The 21,047-nt window shown below is 42.7% G+C and overlaps 2 pseudogenes; both read right to left on the bottom strand.

Moving 5' to 3' along the window:
* Window positions 1–5,369: 5,369 nt before the first annotated feature.
* LOC118578210 lies at window positions 5,370–14,302 on the bottom strand (annotated as a pseudogene).
* A 1,099-nt stretch (window positions 14,303–15,401) lies between these two features.
* On the bottom strand, window positions 15,402–19,412 carry LOC118578204 (annotated as a pseudogene).
* Window positions 19,413–21,047: the final 1,635 nt, after the last annotated feature.

The following is a 21,047-nucleotide window of genomic DNA, read 5'->3' as shown; positions in this document are numbered from 1 at the left end:
TGTGAATTTATATGTGATATGTTGGTCTTTTCTTCCTCAGCTAACCCACAAGCACCTTCTCTCATAATGAACTCGATTACTGCAGTTTCTGAAAGGTATCTACCAGCGATACGGTGTAACCATTTATGTAGAGTCCTTTCAAGTCAACCTTGGAAGGCTGCTTGTCAAGGATTCATCAATTGCAGTATAAAAATAAACATTGCATTTTAAAAGTCTTCGGCTCTTTCTTTACTCACTGATCACAGATGAACACAGACTCTTCCATCTAGAATCAGCTGAGATGACTCAGGGTTTCCACCATGCTGTTTTCAACTAGTTGCTAAGAAGTCATCTTTTAAAGTATTTTCAAGAAAAAAGAAGTATGGCATGTGCATGTAGTTTAATGTCAAATAGATGCACAAGACTGAAGATGAAAAATGGGAGGAGCCAAGTTTCCCCGTTTGTTGTTTTTGTTTGATTTAACCATTTTGAGCATACTGGCTTACCAGGAAAAGGTAAAGGGGTAGTGATAATTTTTTTTTTTTTTTTGACTACTTGAATATCTAAGAGTATTGAGTGTGGTGTGCTGTCCTGTGTGTGTGTGTGTGTGTGTGTGTGTGTGTGTGTGTGTGTATGTGTGTGTGATTAAAGTGGCTTACAGGCTGTGTGGTCTGAGTAGTCCAACAATGGCTATTGCTTTGGAGAAAGGCCAAGAATGTATAGTTGTTCAGACCATGAGACTGGATGTCTCAGCACTCCCAATTTGGTGTTGGAGTCCCAGGGCATTTCTAGAGAGTTTCCCGTCTGTGTTGGAACTTGAAGCAACAATGGCTTCTAATTGTAGTTAGAGTTTTTCTGTCTGGCCCAGTCAGGACAAATCTCTGTCACCCACCAGTCCCACAGTCTCTCAGACCCAACCAAGTAAACACATAGAAACTTATATTGTTTACAAACTGTATGGCCGTGGCAGGCTGCTTGTTATCTACTTTTCTTATCTTAAATTAACCCATTTTTATATTAATCTATACTTTGTCACATGGCTTGTGGCTTACCAGTGTCTTTACATGTTGTTTCTCATGGCGGCGGCTGGCGGTGTCTCTCCCCAGCCTTCTATTTCCCAGAATTCTCTTCTCTCTTGTCCCGCCTATACTTCCTGCCTGGCCACTGGCCAATCACAACTTTATTTACACAGAGCGATATCCATAGCATTTTTTCTTTTTTTTTTTTTTTTTTAAAGGAAGGTCTTAATTTTTATATAGTACAATTACATAACAAAACAATTATTAAATAAGAATTACAGTTATAATATTAAAGAAGATATTTTATCTATCTTATATTTGTGAGTCTAAGGTTTTTATATCTAACTTGTTTATCATAACTGAGGAAATTATAACTATTTAGTCTTTAACCATATCAAAGACCTCAGAAGGATATAACATTACCTGAGAACTGGGAGAAGGATGTAAGCATTTTTTAGGAGTCTTGTAAGAGTAGACAGAGACAGTTGGCAGCCTGGACAGTCACCTAATGTTCCTTTGTAAAGTTGGGGCATTTGTCTTTAGCCCATAGGCTTAGCGTTTTTGACAGACTCTTTTGTGAACTAAGATGTATACAAGGTCAACAGTTTGACCTCACATTTGGTGAGAGCAGTTCATGTACCAGAAACATCTGAATTCCATTAGTGTCATGTCATGATTTAGGATTTTAAATTTTGGAAATTATTGATGTCTTTTTAATTTAGCTGTTTATTTTTTTTGGCTTTATCTTGGCATCCTGTTTTTTTCTATATCTCTCTATTAAACGCCAGTCTATTATTGAGAGAGGTAGGCTTAGTTATTCCTCAAGAATAACTGTTTTATCTGTTGTTTCATTGTACATCAGAAGCCATTGGCCCATTCCCTGTTTAGCTGCCTTCAAAGAAAAGGACATGGTACTTTTTACAGATTGTAAAGGTTATTTATTTTAGGGATGGTGTCATATTGTCCTGGTTTTAGAAGATGTCTTTTGTTAAAGCCATAACCACACTTGTTTTGGCAAGAATTGGTAGTCCTTGGTTTTATGTCCTGTCTGTTCTGTTTGTTAGCAGTTGATTTAAGGACTTTGTTGTCCAGTGGCTGATTTTTGCAACAATGAAAGTTAGTACTATATGTAGTTTTTTTAATGTCCATTTTTTTTTTGAAGTAAATTGGTATTGCCAGGAGCCATCATGTCTCATAGTCATAGCAAAAAAGAAAAATTTTTAAGTTATTAAAACATTTTAAATGTTATATTTTGTATATCTCTGAAGGGTTTGAAGATGACCTGTCTATCTAAAATATATCTGTTTGATCTTGAAAACATATCTAATATGATTATAAGTTAAATTGTAATGTCTAACCATTAATTTTTATTTTTATATATCTTAATAGTTGGTAATATTAACATTTAAGGATTAGCAAATTATAATTACATTGTTAAATGAATGGTATAAATACAATATCTCGAACAAGATTAGAAATATGTATATGGTATATTTTAACAATCTCAATCTCAATAATAATTTGTATACAATATAAAACAATCCAATTGAATGTAAAATATTTAAAACTAGTAATTGTCTTTTTTTTTTTTTTTTTTTAACAAGTACCTTTTGTCTAGCCCTTTACCTAACCCTTAACAACAATTTGTAACCAACCCTCTTAAACAATGAAAACTATCCCAGACCCAATACCCATAAAAAGACCAAAAAACCACCCACCCCATACCACCCCTTTGGGAATGTGGGCGTCGAATTTTTAAAATTGTTTTCTGTTGGGTATGGGCGAAGTTATCTTTATTTTGAAAAGAAAAATTTTGGGTTAATTGACAAATTTTAGGAAAGATAACTATATTCTTTGTTATCCATAATTTTAAAGTTTAGGGTTTATCTCAAGTCCTTGTTCAAGCAGTCTTTGAAACTGGATCATCTCAGCTAGCCATCTCAGAATTGTTCTAAGCACTTTGTAGTCCAAAGCTGATCTGTAGATGATGTTTGTCAGCTTAGTGATATTATTTTCCACGTGGAATTGTCGTTGTGGGGCCCCATCTTCTTCCTGGAGATTTCATTTGATGTTAGGCCTGGCCGTGATTTCCTGTAGAAAACTGAAAAGAGACTCGAACACAAAGACATGTATAGGCAGCTAATCGAAGCCTTTTCTCTAAATTAATTAGTACTCATATGACCATTATTATCTCAACAAAGTTTAAAATATATATATATATATATATCTTGTGAATTCTGATATAAAATTCATACTTTAAGAAAAGTTTAAAGAATCAGAATAGAGTCAAAGAATTGAGATTAGTCATAGAATAGTCCCTTAATTAATTTGGTTTTTTTCCTGTCCCATGTCAGAAGATGGCTCTTTCTTCTGGTATGATACAGGGAGTTTTCATTTTCCTTTTAACAACATGCTTGAGTTTAAAGGAGGAGAGAGCCATTCTCCAACTCCAAAATCAGCTTGGAGCTTTAATTGAACTGGGACTACAAGAAGACTAAGAGTATTAATTTTTTAGAGAAGAGCAGAAACAAACATTGAGAAAGATTTATGAAATTTTGTAGATGATATACCAATAGGCCATTTTACTCTTTTTCCTGGGATAGATGATTTGTCCTTTTTCTTCAGTTGTCTCATTTGTCCAGTGTTCTTCAGATATGCCTCAGCAACAGGGTAGATGGGCCTATCCTTGAGTATGAGTGCAAACAGGCCAAAAGTAAAATCTTCCTTCTTTTATATAGGCTGCCCACAGGAGGTGCGGCTCAGATTTAGGGTGGGTCTTTCCACTTCAGATGATCCACTCGAGAAAATCTCTCTTAGGTGTGCCCAGCTGCTTGGGTTTTAGTCGAGTCCAGATATAGCAGCTGATAATCAAGATTAGCCATCATGCCCAGAGTACTCTGTTACTTAGACGAAGCCGAGATGAGTAGGGCTTCAGGTCTCTCTACAATCTGGTCTCTTTCTTATGTTAATCTTGATGTTAGAATCTCCAGGCCCTACTCTTGTCATGTTGCTTGGAGGCTTGAGAGCAGAGTTTTAAGGGGGTGGAGATGGGGGGCACATCAGCAGTTGTGTCTTAAATAAATATTTAAATAAAATTTATTTCATGCTGCATACATGGTCAGTGAATGGGTTCATGGGCTGGGGCTCACCTGTGTTCTATCTGCTCTCTAGACCTGTGAACTTGGGATCTAGACTGATCAATGGGGAAACCTCAGGTTTTGCCATGAACCTGTGAGGCTGGAAGCAGATCTAATTTAAGAAATCTAGCCTCACACTAACCTCAGAGAAGCATCCATCACTTGTTGCTAGGGTTTTATCTGGTTTTGTCGGGGACTCTTAAGTGCATGTCTTTTCTTGTGCTTGGTCTAGTATTCTCCTCACTGAGCTTCTTCCTTAGGTTCTCACTGGCTTGAATTAGCTACATTTTATTTAGAGCCTTAATTGTTTTAAGGTTTGTCTTTGTCTTCCATGGTGTGAGGGAGAAATTCCCCTTTAATTTTGTTCACATAATAAACTCACTTTCATCCCCATGCCACTAGCTTGTGATACTCTCTTTACCATCCAAAATGTCTTCAATATTCTAGATTCTAGTTTGCTGCAAATTCTAGATTTCTGAAAAGAAATTTCTATGACTGTAAGCTGTGACTCACACAGATTACTAGATGAAAACAGCCAAGCATTTGCTACTCCCAAGATCACCATAGGTTTGCCATCCAGTAGAATTCTTCCCTAAACAGAATAGACAGGGAGGAAATGGTTTCAAAATGGATTTTTCTTTTTTTAAAAGAGGACCTGTGCAAGCAGATGAGGAGAAAAGCACTAAGCCAAGATCAGAGCCTGAGATGTAGAAACCACTGTTTCTTGCCAAAGATACAGTAGGGTAAATCTGAGGTCTGGAGCTCAACCACTGGTCAGTTCTCTACCATTCTTCGGTGTGCAGAACTGATGTTCAGCAATGTGCTGGTTTGTGTGGGCCCTAACTGATTCTGCCAGACAACAGAGCTGAGGTGCAGCTGTCCTTTGCTACCATCACCTCCAAGACACCCACACAGCCTCCGGTGTTACTAGGCCTTAGTACTCCTCTAAGAGTGCGAGGCTTCAGTACTCCACTGGGAGTCTTCTAAGCTCTAACTAACTCCTAATTTCTCCTTTTCCCCTTTCTATCTCTACTAAAATCCTAACAAGGACAGGTGTGCTTAGATTTCTAGACTGACCTTACACAGCTTGGAGGCCACGGAAGACGGACCCTCCCTACAACCCCTGACCCACCTGTTATGCAGCGGCTAGTGACAGAAAGGAAGTTTCATAGCTTCCCCTTCAGAAGATTGAAAACACTCTAGGAAGGGGAGGGATCAGGACCAGGAGCTAAGGTCACCCCAAATCTTGGCTAGGTTTTCTCTTGGCCATGACGACAGTTGTGCTAGTTGATGGCTTTTCTGCTGCTGGGTGGAAGTACTTCCCATTCCCTGGTGGTATGTCTGAGGGACTTCACTTCCAGGCAGGGACTGGCTCATCTTGACCTTGGCCTCTGGGGCCACCTGGTGCTGTGTCTTCTTCCACTCCTGGGATATCTGGGCATCTGCCTCCTCATAGGGATCTACAAACACCATGGTTGCATGCTTCTTCAGTAGGGCAGTCAGTTTGGGGGCCACTTTCCACATTCTCCATACCTGCCAGCATGTCAAAAACTCACAACAACTCATTCAAAGGTGGTATGCTTCTTAGCCAGGTAAGCCCAAGAATGTAACGTGATAAAGAACTGATATTGGTGGGTGTTGGGCCCAGAATTGGCTATGTTGAGCACTCCATGGTCTGTGTGTGAGAGACTGGGCCAGAACTCATCTTTGAAAAGCTTGTCATAGTGGGACTCACTGCCTATACCTGTAGGGTCACCCCCCCACCCTTAGATCACAAAGTTCCTGATGAACCTGTGAAAGATGGTGCCATCATAATAGTACTTCTGGCCCAGCTTTAAGCTGTGGGATAATGTTTTTGTACATTGGTTTAATAAAACGCTGATTGGTCAGTAGCCAGACTGGAAGTATAGGAGGGGCAAGCAGACAAGGAGAATTCTGGGAAGGGGAAGGGAGAGTCAGGAGTCACCAGATAGACGCAGAGGAAGCAAGATGACAAGGCAGTGCTGAGAAAAGGTACCAAGCCACATGGCTAAACATAGATAAGGATTATGAGTTAATTTAAGTATAAGAGCTAGTCAGTAATAAGCCTGAGCTAATGACTGAGCAGTTATAATTAATATAAGCCTCTGTGTGTTTACTTGGGGGAAGAAAGTGGGAGAGATTTTTCCTATCCTTTGGCTGTCCAGGACACAGGAAAACTCCCAACTACAGCTTGATGAAGTTCTTTCAGGCTCTGGGGGTCAGGTCACAGCATGGTTCTAGGCTAAGGTCTCCCTTGTTGGTGGGCAACCTCATGTAGACCTTCACGACAAGCTGGTAGATCAGTACATCTTCATCTATGACATCTGCTTCATGTATGGTCTATGGTGCCAGGGCAGTGCAGGTGAAGGATGTGCTGCTGAGCTTTCCCTTTGAATAGGGGACAGCATTCAGCTGGTCCACCTTTCTCTTCTCAGGTGCCTTCCTGGTGACTGCTATGATTTCATTTCTCTTGAATCCCCTGTAGAGATGCTGGAGTGTCTCTCAGGTCTTAGCATTGGTATATCTTAAATAATAAGATAGATCCTGTCTGACCTTTGCCTCATATGTATGTCTTACTTTTTATGCTCTTCACATGGAAGAAATTTGAGATATTGAACTTGTCCAAGTGGGTGGAGTCCAGTAGGGAGATGATTCCTTCCTTGCCTAGAAAAATGGTTCACCAGTCAGCAGGCCCTTGAGTTTGTGGCCTGGATACTTGGCTGCTCCACTGATTCACAGGTGCAGCCATTGTTAGTTGTCCTGACAGCCACAATGTGGGTGTTGTCAGTCAGTGAATGTAGAGAACAGCATAGGACAGTGGTACCACCCTTCCCTGGTCTTTGCAAGGTTCAGCTTGATCAGGGACTTCCCACCACATTTCTCTTCATTGCCAGGGTTGGTCCTGTACTTCTTAAATCATGGAACAATGTTAAGCAAGTCAAAGATGACACCTTCTAGGGTGCAGCCTGGGTAGGCAGAAGGCTACCTGCAGTGGTTAGACAATGAACACTGAAAACTGTCTGTGATATCTGGCTTCTTGCCACTAGAGATGTGAGTGTACTGAGCACAGATAATGTACATCTTGCCCTTCTGGTGCTGTTGTTTTCTGAGAGTGGCTGTGGGGGAATGGGCAGTGAAAGGAAATATCACTTTCTCTCCTTCTTATTTAGTCTGTGACCACACCCTGTAGAATAGTACCATATCCATAGTTAAGGCAGGGCTTGTCCCCTCTGAAACTAATCAATCTAGGTAATCCCTCACTGGAATGCATAAAGCCGTCTCCTAGGTGATCTTGTCACATTCATTTGTATTAGCCATCTCAGCAGGATCTTGGCTGGGACTTCAATGGAGAAGCCCAGGAGTCATGACCTGAAAAATATTCAGACCATAAAACAAACCATCAGAACCACAGCAGCATTGAGGACATGCTCCAAATGGGGTCGCCAGCTGCCTCCATGTGGGATACATAAGGCAATGTATTCTGGGGGGTGACACACAAGTGAGGTGGGTTCCTTTCTCTTCAATGGGAAGTGTTCACGGGTCCTCTAAACTTTTGTTTTTATAAGGGACTGTAGCCTGAAATATAACCTCTAACAAAACTAGTCTGTCCTGAAACCCTGATCATAGAATTGTTTACTGTCAGACAAGGTGGGGAATGTTTAAAAAAACCATCCTTTTGTGTGTCCCCAGGCAGACTTAAGGCGTCAGGCTGAGATCTTCAGTCCTTATGATCCTGTTGAAAATGGAAAACATGTGGACAGAGTCAACTGTAGAAACAAGTGTGCTACATGTGTCTCTCACAGGAGCAGCCATTATTGGTGGAATTATTAAGGCCACTCCATGTAGTTAAAAGGGAGGTTTATTTTGTGGGGTATCTTACAAATGAAGGGATAGGTTGCAGGGTCTGGCAAAGGTATGGCGCAGTCCGGCGGTGTTCTCTGGAGAACTCTGCTCGGTCTTCCTCCAGAGTCCAGGGTCCCGGAACCAAGAGAGGCCTCTCCTCTCCATCCTGGGTCTTCAGTTCCTCTCTCAGCCCCGCCTTCTGGGTGTGACCATTACCAAAGCCTGAATGGGGGTTGGAACTTCCAGGCCAAGGCTGGGATGGCTACCCACTACAAACCATCATTTTGTTTATTGCACAGAAATCATCTAGAAACTGTTGAAGAAACACAAGCACTGGAGGGCTTCCTTAACAGGCCCAAACATGGCAAACACGGGTCAGAGCATGACAAAATAGGTCAGAGCACGGCAAACACGGGTCAGAGCATGACAAACATGGGTCAGAACATGGCAAACATGGGTCAGAGCATGACAAAATATGTCTGAGCATGGCAAACATGGGTTTCAACATGGCAAACACAGATCAGAGCGTGACAAAATAGGTCTGAGCACAGCAAACACGGGTCTGAGCATGGCAAACATGGGTCAGAACATGGCAAACACAGGTCAGAACATGGCAAACACGGGTCTGAACATGGGAAACATGGATCAGAGCACAGCAAACATGGCGCTGACACGTTTTCCCTTTTCTGCTTCTCCCTCTTGCAAAAACCTATTTGGTTGCATCCCCAAAGCTAGCCCCCAAGGTCCATTCCCTCATTTGGCCACTTGACTCACTCCTGGGACAAAACGCCAAGGGACAACAATCAAAGTTCATTATTTGGCTACCATGTCCAAACAGGGTTAACCAACTCACCTAGCACAGAAGTCCCCTCTTTTCCTTCAAGACCCACTCCTGCAAACACATCTGCTTGGTGGTGGTGCTGCTGCTGCTGTTTTTGCAGTCTCCTCCTGCCCCCCTGCTTGCCCCTCCAGGCTAATAAATCTCCTTTGTGCTAAGAATCTGGTGTCTGAGTGTGTTCTGTACTGATCGTGGGTAGGTGGGTTTGGCGGGGGGTCATCCTACCTTACAAGCACAGAGTCAGAAAGTTAAAGACATCCATTTTTAATGAAAATCAAGGTCCTTCCCACTGTAAAGGCAGATCACTTGTTGGAAAGCTGGTCAAAATGCCGGTAGACAAGCCATGAGGGGGATTAACAGAAGCCTCGAGAGTCTCACCACTCAGAGGGCGCAGCTCTTACACACTCAGCAGTAAACCAGCAAAGAGCTCACAGACATGGTATGTCTGCCGCTGCTCCAGCAAGTTCTGGAATATGTATGTCAGAGTGGAGATTAGTTAATTCTCCACAGAGATAAACGTTTTATTTATTCAGTTTGTTTATGAATGTATTTGTAGTTTTTGAGGCAGGGTCTTACTGTGTAGCTGTGGCTTGCCTGGAACTCACTGTGGAGATCAAGTCATGCTGGCCTCAAACTCACAGTGATTTTCCTATCTCTGCTTCCCTAGTGCTGCATTTAAGGGTATGGGCCACTACACCTGGCAGAGATGAGCATTTTAAAGGAGTTTTGAATAGCCGTTATTTACATAGTATGGATTTGAACTAATGGAATGAGGTCAGTATGCAGACTCCAGAGAGAACTAGTTAAAAAGGAAAGGGTGACAATATACTACTTAAAATACAGAATTGTTGGCTGATATAGATACAGATATAGATATAGATATATAGATATAGATACTGTATCCATCAACGTCTTTTATTCTTGGGGCCCAGGAAAAGCATGCACTGCCTGGCCTTCCCTTTTTCTCATGTTTCAAAACTGGTTTACCCAGATCCTGGCTTAAGTGATAGTGACTTTTGTCTTGGGCACCACCAGGATAACTAGAAACCAAAGAAAGAAGCAAATCTAATCTAAAGCTAAAGCTAAAGCTAATCTTTGTTGTCAAGCTGACTTCATCTGGAATCCTCTAGAATCCAAGCAGCTGGGCACAGCTCTGGGGAATTTTCTTGATTAGATCATTTGAGATGGGAATCTCCCCTCCCCCCACCCCAAATCTGGGCTATACCTTCTGGTGACAGCCCACATGAAAGGACACGAAAGAAGGAAGCTTTTTTTGGTTTGCCTGCTGGTCCTCACTCTCTGGCAAATTCATCCCTCTGTTGCTAAGGCAGCAATTTGCTGGAATAGACTGAGGACCATCTGAGAGGAATGAGAAGAACCTACTGGATTCTTGATCTTTCTGTCACAGCACAGCCATTGTTGGACTAGCTAGATAAGCCGTAAGCCACTCCAATAAATCACATCAGTTTTATTCCTCTAAAGAACCCCGACTAGTACACCATACAAAAATGTTGGAAGTGGACCTTTAGAGACGGCTTTAGGACATCAGCCCAAATCAGGTCTGTGATTGCGGCCTGGCAGATACCTATCAAATAGTCTAAAAAGCCAAGATGTGGCTTTTGAAGATGTGAAATTGTGATCAGAAATGTACAAGCGTCCCACCCCAAGGTGGTACCTCTGAGGACCAGGGCCTCCAATTCTGTAAGTGTAGAGATATAAACCCCCCGAGGGAACATTTGTCCTTGTGGTCTGTATCTTGCCCTGACCTCTACCTGTATTCCTCTCCCTCTTCTTCCTGCCTACCTTAATGTGGTGTGCTCTGCTTTGCCCTCCCATCATGAAGGAATCTCTGAACCTCTGAGCCAAAATTTCTCCCAGTAATTCCTTAGGCCTTTTGGTCACAGTGACATGAGAATGATACTGGAGGACCAGTCATCAAATGGTGAACATACACTAATATGTGATACAGTGTTAGCTGTAGCTAAAGACTATCCTAATTTCCACATCTTTGAAAGATTTATATCTACTGTGGAAACCTAGGGGCTGCTTTAATCGAGGTAGTATAGGTATTCTGGTGGTCCAGAGTGGCTTTAAATGTGGAGTAGCTCTTCAAGGAAATTAAAGGGGTGCCACAGAGATGGCTCAGAAGTTAAGAGTGCATACTGCACTTGCAGAGGACCCAAGTGCTGACAAATTAACTAGGCATCAGCAAATATATAAGGGGGACAGACTCTCAGTCTATGGGCTAAGAGATAGCATTTAACTGCAGTTCTGGCTACACTGCATACCAAGGAATCCACACTGGTGAGAAACCTGTGGTGGTTTGAAAGAAAATGGCCCCCAAAGGGAATGGCACTGTTAGGACGTGTGGCCTTGTTGGAGAAAGTCTGTCATTGTGGGGGGTGGCTTTGAGGTCTCTTTTGCTCAAGCTTCCCTCAGTGTGACAGTCAGTTGACTGTTGCTTGCAAGACGTAGCACTCTCAGCTACTCCTCCAGTCTCACGTCAGCCTGTATGCTGCCATACTCCCCACCATCATGATAATGGACTGAACCTCTGAAACTGTAAGCCAGCCACCTCAATCAAATGTTTTCTTATAAGAGTTGCTGTGGCCATGCTCTCTCTCTCTCTCTCTCTCTCTCTTAAGATTTATTTATTTATTATGTACACAGCATTCTCTCTGCATGGATGCCTGCAGGCCAGAAGAGGGCACTAGACCTCATTATGGATGGTGTGAGCCACCATGTGGTTGCTGGGAATTGAATTCAGGACCTCTGTTCTGGAAGAACAGCCAGTGCTCTTAACCACTGAGTCATCTCTCCAGCCCATGGTGTCTCTTCACAGAAATAAAAACCCTAAGACAAAACACTTCTGTAGTGGTTTGAATGAGAAATTTCCCCCACAGGCTCTGGCATTTGAATTACAACACTTGGTCTCTAGTTGGTGATATTTGGGTTGTGTAGGAGATGTGGCCTTCCTCGAGGAATTATATCAGTGGGGCTAGGGGTAGGCTTTGAAGTTTCAAACCCTCATGTCATTCCCAATATTCTCTCTCTCTCTCTCTCTCTCTCTCTCTCTCTCTCTCTCTCTCTCTCTCTCCTTTGTGCTTATGTTTGAAGATTTAAGCCTTCAGCTTTTGATCCTATAATCATGCCTACCAAGATGGACTTTTATCTCTCTAGAACAGTGAGCTCAAAAAGCCCTTCTATAAACTGCTTAAGTCATGGTGTGTGGGGAGTGGAAAAAGCCCTGAGTGAACGTGTTAGGAGAGGATGAAGTCCTGAGTAGATGCCTATTATTGACAAGGACCACAATAGCTCAGACTCATGGGATTTGGACAAGTCTGGCTAAGAAAATTGGCAAAGCCTTCCTCTGGTCTGTATGCAATTGCTGAGAGAGTGTACAGAAAGCATCAACCTCAGCATCCTTCTCCAGGATGTTTACAGCCTGAGACTGCTCCCCTACAGAGACCTCCTAATGAGATCAACTAAACCTGTATAAGATGAATAAAATAAATCTGGCTCCTTGAATCAGATGTCCACAACAAATATGCTGCGGTTCTGGTTGCAACTGTTGTAGTTGGGGCTGATCCATCAGGGCAAATACAGCCTACCCAAGCCCAGTTTTTCTGTACGTGTGTCTGTATGTCTGTCCTTTCTTTGTTCCCTGGCAAGAGTGTTTTGTCATAGCACAGAGTAACAAATTGATTTTTGATTCAAGGAGTGTGGGAAAATATCCCATGTCACATGCTTATTTCATTGAGCATCAGAGAAGCCACATTAGGAAAAACTTCGGCTTTACATTGACTGTATTAGACCCCAGACCACCTGTACTCAGAAGAAAACTTATGTGGAAAATCTATATGGGAAAGCTCTGAGGACCAGAGTCTAACCTCCCTGTTATGTTTAGGCTCCAATACACTGCAGAAAAACGTTAAAATAAAACAGCCTATTCCCTTACATTTCTTTTTATGTGTATGAGTGTTTTACCTCCATACCCAAGGAAGTCAGAGGAGGATGTTGAGTCCCCTGGAACTGGGATTACAGATGTTGTGAGCCTCCATGTAGGTGCTGGGAACTGAACTCTGGACTTCTGAAAGACTAGTCGGTGCTCTTAACAGCTGGGCCATTTCTCCAGTGCATCTTTGAAGGGCTAATTGAATAAAAAGGTAAGGTTAAAGAGCACAGAGTGTCATAACTAATATTCTTTGAATCTGAACCTTTCTGCTCATATCCAGAAGCTAGCTCTGTGTTTCTGAGGTGGTCACAGTCCATGGACACCTTTAAAAACATTCCCATCTACTAGTTCCATGTACCAAAGCTGGAGGGACTGCCCAGACGTGTATGAGCATTTTGGGAAGTTACTAGTTATCAGACTGCCCAGACGTGTATGAGCATTTTGGGAAGTTACTAGTTATCAGTTATCAGGATGCTGGCAGACTGTGCTTAGAGTAACCCAGCTACAGCTGGGGCAGATGAAGCCCAGGAGCTACTGTTGACTGTCTCCTTTGAGCAAGCTAAATCTCAAGAGACCAGTGTAGTAAGTCCAGAAGAGACTGTCCTGTTTGGGGGGAGACTATGTGCTGTATGTGAATTTGGGGTGTACAGATGCATGCCTAAAGTCATATCACATGTTACATCCTTCCCTGGTGGCCTATTCTGCCTGATAACCACAGGTTAAAGCATTGATTTTTACATATATTAATCTTTATCTTTTGAAAATTTCATAAATGTATATAACATGCCTTGATCAATCCTACCTTTCGGCCTTCCCTTTGAACTTGTTCTAAGGTGTCCACAGCATATTTCCTTCCGAAATTCATGTCATCTTTAAAATATTTTGTTTTATTTAATCCATTGAGTCCAATTAGTGCTCCTTATAAGGACATGACTGTTGAGTCATCTTCTGGGCCATGGGATGCTCCTTTTTCAAAACAAAATAACTATTACTCCCCCAGCAACCATCAACTGCCATAGTTCCTCAGCTAGGCATGAGGCCTATGATAGACTCACCATAATTCATGCTGGAAGATTTCATGCTTAATCTTCTGCGAGTAATCACAGCTACTCTGAGTTCACGCACACGGTAGTAATGTTCTTTGCAGAAGAAAGCATGCCGCAGCACCCCTCCCCATCTTCTAGCTCTTACCTTCCTCTTCTACAATGTCTCTTTTTGTAGGCAGGATTGGTTGATATAGATGGCTCACTTTTTACCTGAGCACTCCTACCAACAACTACCCACTGCAATAAGAACCAAAGTTGAGAACAGCAGGAATATTTCCATTGCCAGAGCTAGGCATCAGCCTAAAAGGCATTGTTGGCTCACCCCACATCCATCTTGGGAGCAGGGACTGGCCACTCCACACCTACAGTCTACTTGGCCATGTGGATGACGCTCTGGAGGGATTGGGCATCCGGTCCTTCTCACCTTTCATGAAGACAATGCTACAGTCGATGTTTATCTCCATAGTGGTAAAGAGTATAGCTGCTTGCCCTCACGCTGCCTTCTAGTGATGGGCAGGCATCCAATGCTGTGTTCCTTGGCCTTGGTCTCAGTGAGGTCCTTAAAGTTCATGGGCACATACCAGGTGTGGTGGCACAGGCCTAATTGGACTCTAATTGGACTAATACCAGGACTCAGGAACCAGAGGCAGGTGGATCTCTATGAGTTTGAGGCCAGCCTGGTCTACAGAGCGAGTTCCAAGACAGCCAGAGTCACACATAGAAATCCTGTCTCAAAAAAAAAAAAAAATATCATGGGCACAGACCTGACAGCCACACCAGTGTCTACCCCTCTGTGCCATGTTTCCAGTCACATGGCGGCCCTGAATGGCCTCATCCTAGGAGACCTTTCTCTGCTCTATGTAGGTGAGATAGGCTATGTTCTCTCCTGCATCTGGCTGCATACTTGCACCAACATTAGAGGACACAGCCCTATTCATGAGATCAAGTGCTACTTTGAACTTGTACCTGACAGATGAGAGTGTCAGTCCCTGGTCTAAGAACAGGGACTTCCAGCCCAGACTGTGATCTCCCCATAAATGAGGCTACTAATGAGCCAAGAGCGTACCATCCAAAGTAAGTTGGGAAAGATGTGCTCCTCAAGGAGCCCAATTAGGCTGGAGACAGAGTTCATTCCTTCTCAGTCCCATCACCCTGGAGAAGGCATCTGTGTGCTGTAGTTAGGAGTTGATGATTAGCTCACCCAAGCACGGGCCCAGTGTCTTACTCAGTGTTCTATTGCTGTCAGAAGACACCACGACCATGGCAACTCTTAGAAAAGAAAGCATTTAATTGGGCTTTGTTTACAGTTTCAGAGGTTTAGTTCATTATCCTCATGGCAGGAAGCATGGCAGCATGCAAGCAGACATAGTAGCTGTGCATTCTTCATCCAGATCAGAAAGTAGCAGTAAGAGAGAGACTCAGGGCTTGGAATGGGCTTCTAAAATCTCAAAGCCCACCCTCAGTGGCACACTTGCTCCAACAAAGCCACACCTCCTAATCCTTTCAAATAGTGTCACTCCCTAGAGACAAGCATTCAAATCTACAAGCCTACGGGGAGCATTCTTATCCAAACCACCACACCCAGCTTGAGTAAGATGCTCTTGACCATAAGAGGCCCCAGGAGTCTGGCATGACAACTGCTTTCCAGGGCTGCAGGATGAGCTTTGCAGAGGCATCTCTGGAGTGTCACTTCTGAAGGGCGCTGGACAGCTCGATATAGATTCAGAAGTAGAGTGGCTCCAGGCCATGTTGAGAGGCCTCCAAGGCACACTACAAGTGGATGGGAATGATATCTATTACAGCACTCCAGCTGTTCACCTCCTTCTGTAGCCTGGGTAGATGTGCCCATTCAGGTTGTTTTCCAGGATCCACACAGGGAGGATGTGCACCAGCTGTTCAGGAAATCCACCACAGTATCACAATTCCTGGGCTGCCACTGGGTGGGGACCTTCTGAACAAAAGGCACCTAGATCTCCCACAGAAGTTTGAGAAAGGCTTGTGAGGACTGGTTGTCATGGGACTGTAGCTGGTCATTTTTCCAGGAGGCTCTTCTACCTGGAAATGACTTGGGTGCCATAGACAGTGTTCTCAAGGGATCCCACCCTTTGAAGTACTCCTTCAGTGGAAATAAACAATGGCCTTGTCAAGGTCATCCAGGGATCATTCCTTGTATTTCTTGGCTGAGTCTAGAAGATGCAGAAACACTCATTCAGTGTGGAGGGTAGGTGCTACAGAGCCAGCACCTTGCTGAGATTGGATATGACACAGCTCATGGGAAAGGCTAACCACTATATATGGTGCTGGTGCTGCATCTGCTGAGCCCTCTGGATGAACTCTTGCTCAATAAGTAGCTGTAGACAGTATTCTAGTTTGTGGATGGGTGATGTTTGCAGCTTTGACACCAACTTCCAACCTATTGAGCACTGGGTACTTGTCTTAGTAACTGTTCTATTGCTATGAAAAGACACCATGGCCAAGGAACTCTTCTAAAAGAAAGCATTTAATTGGAGTTTTGCTTACAGAGGTTGGTCCATTTTTATCATGGTGGGGAATATGGCTACATGCATGGAGCTGGGAAAGTAGCTGAGAGCTTTCCATCCTGACCCTGATTTTGAAATCTCAAAGGCCACCTCCAGTGATATACTTGCTCCAACAAGGCCACATCTCCCAAATCCTTTCAAACAGTTCTACTCCCTGGAGACTAAACATTCAGATACGTGAGTCTATATGGTCCATGGATGTGGATGCTTGTGGATGCCATTGGGGCATCCATTTGTGGCTACAGGCCTAGAATATCTGACAGACTATTTTCAGAGGGAGGAATTTTGAAAGACCATCTTACCCTAACTTGGCAAGCAGTTACTTTTCCTTGTGTCCTGCTCATCTAGGAAGAACACTGTACATACTGTCAGTAGCCGAGGCAAGGGCAGTTCTTTGCCCAGCAGGCCAATGTTTTGCCAAGAAGACAAATAACCATGTAAGATGAATTGCTAAATGGTCTTATTAATAAAAACAACAACAACAACTCTGGATCCAGATATTGGGGTGAAAGACAAGAGATCAGAGAAACAGAACAAGCCACAATCACAATTTCTTACCCTAGAAATCCTCAGCCCAAGAGAGAGCTACTTGCTGTATACTCATGCCTATATCCTTTCTGTGCTCTGCCATCTCACTTTCTCTCTCTACAGCTACATCACTTCCTCATTCTGCCTAGCTCTATCACTTCCTGTCTGTCTGTACAGACCTCCAGACCACTATGGTTAACTACTTACTGGTGGGAATAAAGGTGTGTGCTACCATTGCCTGGCCTCTATGTTTAATATAGTGGCTGGCTTTTCTCTCTGATCCCCATGCAATATTTATTTATTAGAGCACAAATAAAATATCACCACACTTCCATTTGGAGAGTCTACGAAGTCCAACATTCTCTTGGGAATATATCGGTGCTGCTAGGAGCAATTGTGTCTCTCATCAACAGAATGCTGTTACCAAAACATGCCATATTTTCTAGGTCTATGAAGTGTTTGAAGATTACCTATCCATCTGACACACATTTCTGTATATCTGGAAAACCTGATTACATGACTATGATTATTACAAGCATGAGTGACTATAAATCTGTAGTTCTTGACAATATAAATAACTTAAGGACTAAAGCTTCACATTATAAAAGTAAACAATCTACGAACAGATGTACAGTACAGGGATAATGACCTTAAAGTTGTGACAATATACAAAATATTTTAATCAGAGGTAGAAATGTATAGTGCACTATGACAGCAATATTCTTCAACTGTATCAATATATAAAACACTCTAAACAGAGGTAGAATATACATACAGTATGACAAATATAATTTTACATTTGTATCAATATACAAAATATTTCAAACAGGAATAGGAACATATGTACAATATGACAAAAATAGTTTTTATTTGTATCAATATGTAAATTATCTTTAACAGAAAGAGAAAAATAATTTTATATTTTATCAACATACAAGATTCCATACCAATACAAATGATCTAAATCTGATAGTTACTGATTTAGTTTACAAGTAGATACAATAATCTACTTTATCATCCTATCTTATCTATTCCCCATCTCTTCCGTGCCAAAAGAGAGTCCTGAGTCTAAACTTTATTGTTCCACTCCCAACTGCTGTGGGATGTTCTGTATGTTAAATGTGTTGCTCTGATTTGTTAATAAGTAAAACACTGATTGGCCAGTAGCCAGGCAGGAAGTATAGGCAGGACAAGGAGAGAGGAGAATTCTGGGAAGTGGAAGGCTGAGTCAGAGAGATGCTGCCAGCCGCTATGATGAGAAGCAACACGTTAAGATACCGGTAAGCCATGAGCCACATGGCAACTTATAGATTAATAGAAATGGGTTGATTTAAGATATAAGAACTAGATAACAAGAAGTCTGCCACGGCCATACAGTTTGTAAGCAATATAAGTCTCTGTGTGTTCACTTGGTTGGATCTGAGCTGCCACAGGACTGGCAGGTGAGAGAGATTTGTCCTGACCATGGCTAGGCAGGACCAGGAAAACTATAGCTACACCCAACCCTATTACAACTTATAACCAACTCCTAACAGATGACAATTGTCCATAACTCTGAGGAAACAAAACTTTTGGGAGGGGGGGCATCATTTTCTTAATATTACTTCCTGCTGTCTAGGGGCAATGGTATCTCTGTGGGATGCTGTAAGAAAGCTAAAACAATGGCTAAGTCTCATGAGGACTAGCTGTAATGTTAGCCAATCTCAGAGCAATGGGTAAGATTTATCTGAAGTTCTGCCTAGAAGTGTAATATGATGGACCATCTCATCTTGGAACTATCTTAAAGAGTTTGCACTCCAAAGCTGATAATAGAGTGGTGTTTATCAGCTGAATGGCATCATTATGGACTGGGAAGAGTTGTTAGTTATGGGGCCCCATCTTCTTTCTGGAGACTTCAGAGATTGCTATTGGGAAGATTTATTTTTTCACTGAGGAATACTTGAACATTATTAATATCAATTATTAATATCCTACTTCTGACACTAAGTGCTATGGGATGGTCTTTCTGTATGCTGTGAATATGTGTTGTTACCATTGGTTAATAAAGAAGCTGCTATGACCTATGGCAAGGCAGAATAGAGCCAGGTGAGGAATCCAAGCAGAGAGACAAGAAGAAGGTGGAGTCAGAGGAGCAAGATGTAATAGAATACAGGTAATGCCACAAAGCCACATGGCAAACATAGATTAATAAAAATGGTTGAATTGAGGAGTAAGAGCTAGTTAATGATAAGCTGGAGCTATAGGTCAAACAGTTGGTAATTGATATAAGCCTCTGTATGTTTATTTGGCACTGAAAAGCTGTGGGATCAGGTGAGACAGAAACTTCCATCTACAATTCATGATCACCTTCAGGCATTGATCCACATAGACCTGATAAAGCTTAAAGAGGATTCTTAACACACAGTAACGGAGCCTCACTGGGCTTCCTAGTCTCATAGTCTCATACCATCAGCAGTGCAGAGATGTGCCTCCCAACAGCTGCCTGCAAGATGGAGCTGGCTGCCATCTGCCGTGAGCTAAGTGGCATGGGAATCCAAGCAGAGAGACAAGGAGAAGAAGGTGGAGTCAGAGGAGACACTGAGCACTGCTGGGGAAGCAAGATGTAATGGAACACAGGTAATGCCGCAAAGCCACGTGGCAAAACATAGATGAATAGAAATGGGTTGAATTAAGGTATAAGAGCTGGTTAGTGATAAGGCTGAGCCATAGGCCAAACAGTCTGTAATTGATATAAGCCTCTGTGTGTTTATTTGGGACTGAACGGTTGTGGGACCAGGTGGCACAGAAACTTCCATCTATAGAAAAAAGAAGACAAAGATGGAAGAAAAAAGAAAGAAAGAAGGAATTAAGGAAGGAAAGAAAGAAAGAAAAAGGAAGGAAGGAAGGAAGGAAGGGAGGGAGGAAAAAAGGAAGGAGAAAAGGAAGGAAGGGAAAAAGAAGAGGAAATTCTGAGAAAGTGGATTTCTCTATCTTCCTAGATTTCCAGCTCAGTTTTTTAAATGAAGCAGTTTTGACACAGGTCACTAAGAATTTGGCTTCTTTCTACTACCCCCACCTCCTGCAAGTACAGAAGACTTGAATATAGGGGCATTTTGCAAACATGGCACACCTGGAATCAAAACTATCTTTGACGATATTACCGATATTGGGCTTGTGACCTTGCACCATGGGTAATTACAGGCAACTTGAGAAGTCTAAAAACTAGAAGATTCTGGTCTGTCTGTGTGGAAAACATTGATGCTTTGTGACTTCAGAACTGGCACAGGTATCCTGAATTCATTTCAGAACTGTTTGACTTGCACTGGTTGTCAGGCATGTGCTGACATTCAGGAAGTCCCAGTGTCTACTCTGTCTACCTTGCTCTTGCTCCTGGATCTTCCAAGAGAGGGGATCCTCCTTAACCATGGTGTGTAGTTAGAGTTTTCCTGCCTGGCCTAGTCAGGACAAATCTCTCTTACCCACCAGTCCCACAGTCACTCAGACCCAACCAAGAAAGCACACAGAAACTTACATTGTTTAGACACTGTATGGCTGTGGCATGCTTCTTGTTGTCTACTTCTTCTATCTTAAATTAACCCATTTCTGTTAGTCTATACTTTGCCACATGGCTTGTGGCTTACCGGTGTCTTTACATGTTGCTTTTCATGGCGGCGGCTGGCGGAGTCTCTCTCCAGCCTTTTACTTCCCAGAATTCTCTTCTCTCTTGTCCCGCCTATCCTTCCTGCCTGGCCACTGGCCAATCAGAACTTTATTTACACAGAGCGATATCCACAGCACTGGGAACCCCAGTCAGCCCCATCTTCATGGGAAGTAAGGAAAGTAAGTAAGGAAAGAGGGAGTAAGGTTCAGCCTCTGATGGAGAAGGAAGTTTGGGTCATATATGGCTGAATGGGGATTACTCCCAAGAGAACCCAGGTGGAGGCTCATGCTTCCACCATTAAGCCAAGAGACAATGCAAACTGGACCCTAAAGAGCTGATCATCTTCCCCAGGAGTAAGGGTGGGTAAGGCCAGAATCCCCACTTCATAATCCTGGAAAAAGTTCATGAGGAAGGTGCTCCTCTGCTCCATTGTATCCCCACCCCACTCTGGGCTCTTGGCCTATGAGCTGTGAATAGTTCAGTGTAGGCCCATAGACAGAG

This window comes from Onychomys torridus, chromosome 1, assembly GCF_903995425.1.
Source record: "Onychomys torridus chromosome 1, mOncTor1.1, whole genome shotgun sequence".
In the NCBI taxonomy this organism is placed as follows: Eukaryota; Metazoa; Chordata; class Mammalia; order Rodentia; family Cricetidae; genus Onychomys; species Onychomys torridus.
Note: the sequence above shows the minus strand (reverse complement) of the source record. Positions and strands in the feature narration are given on the sequence as shown.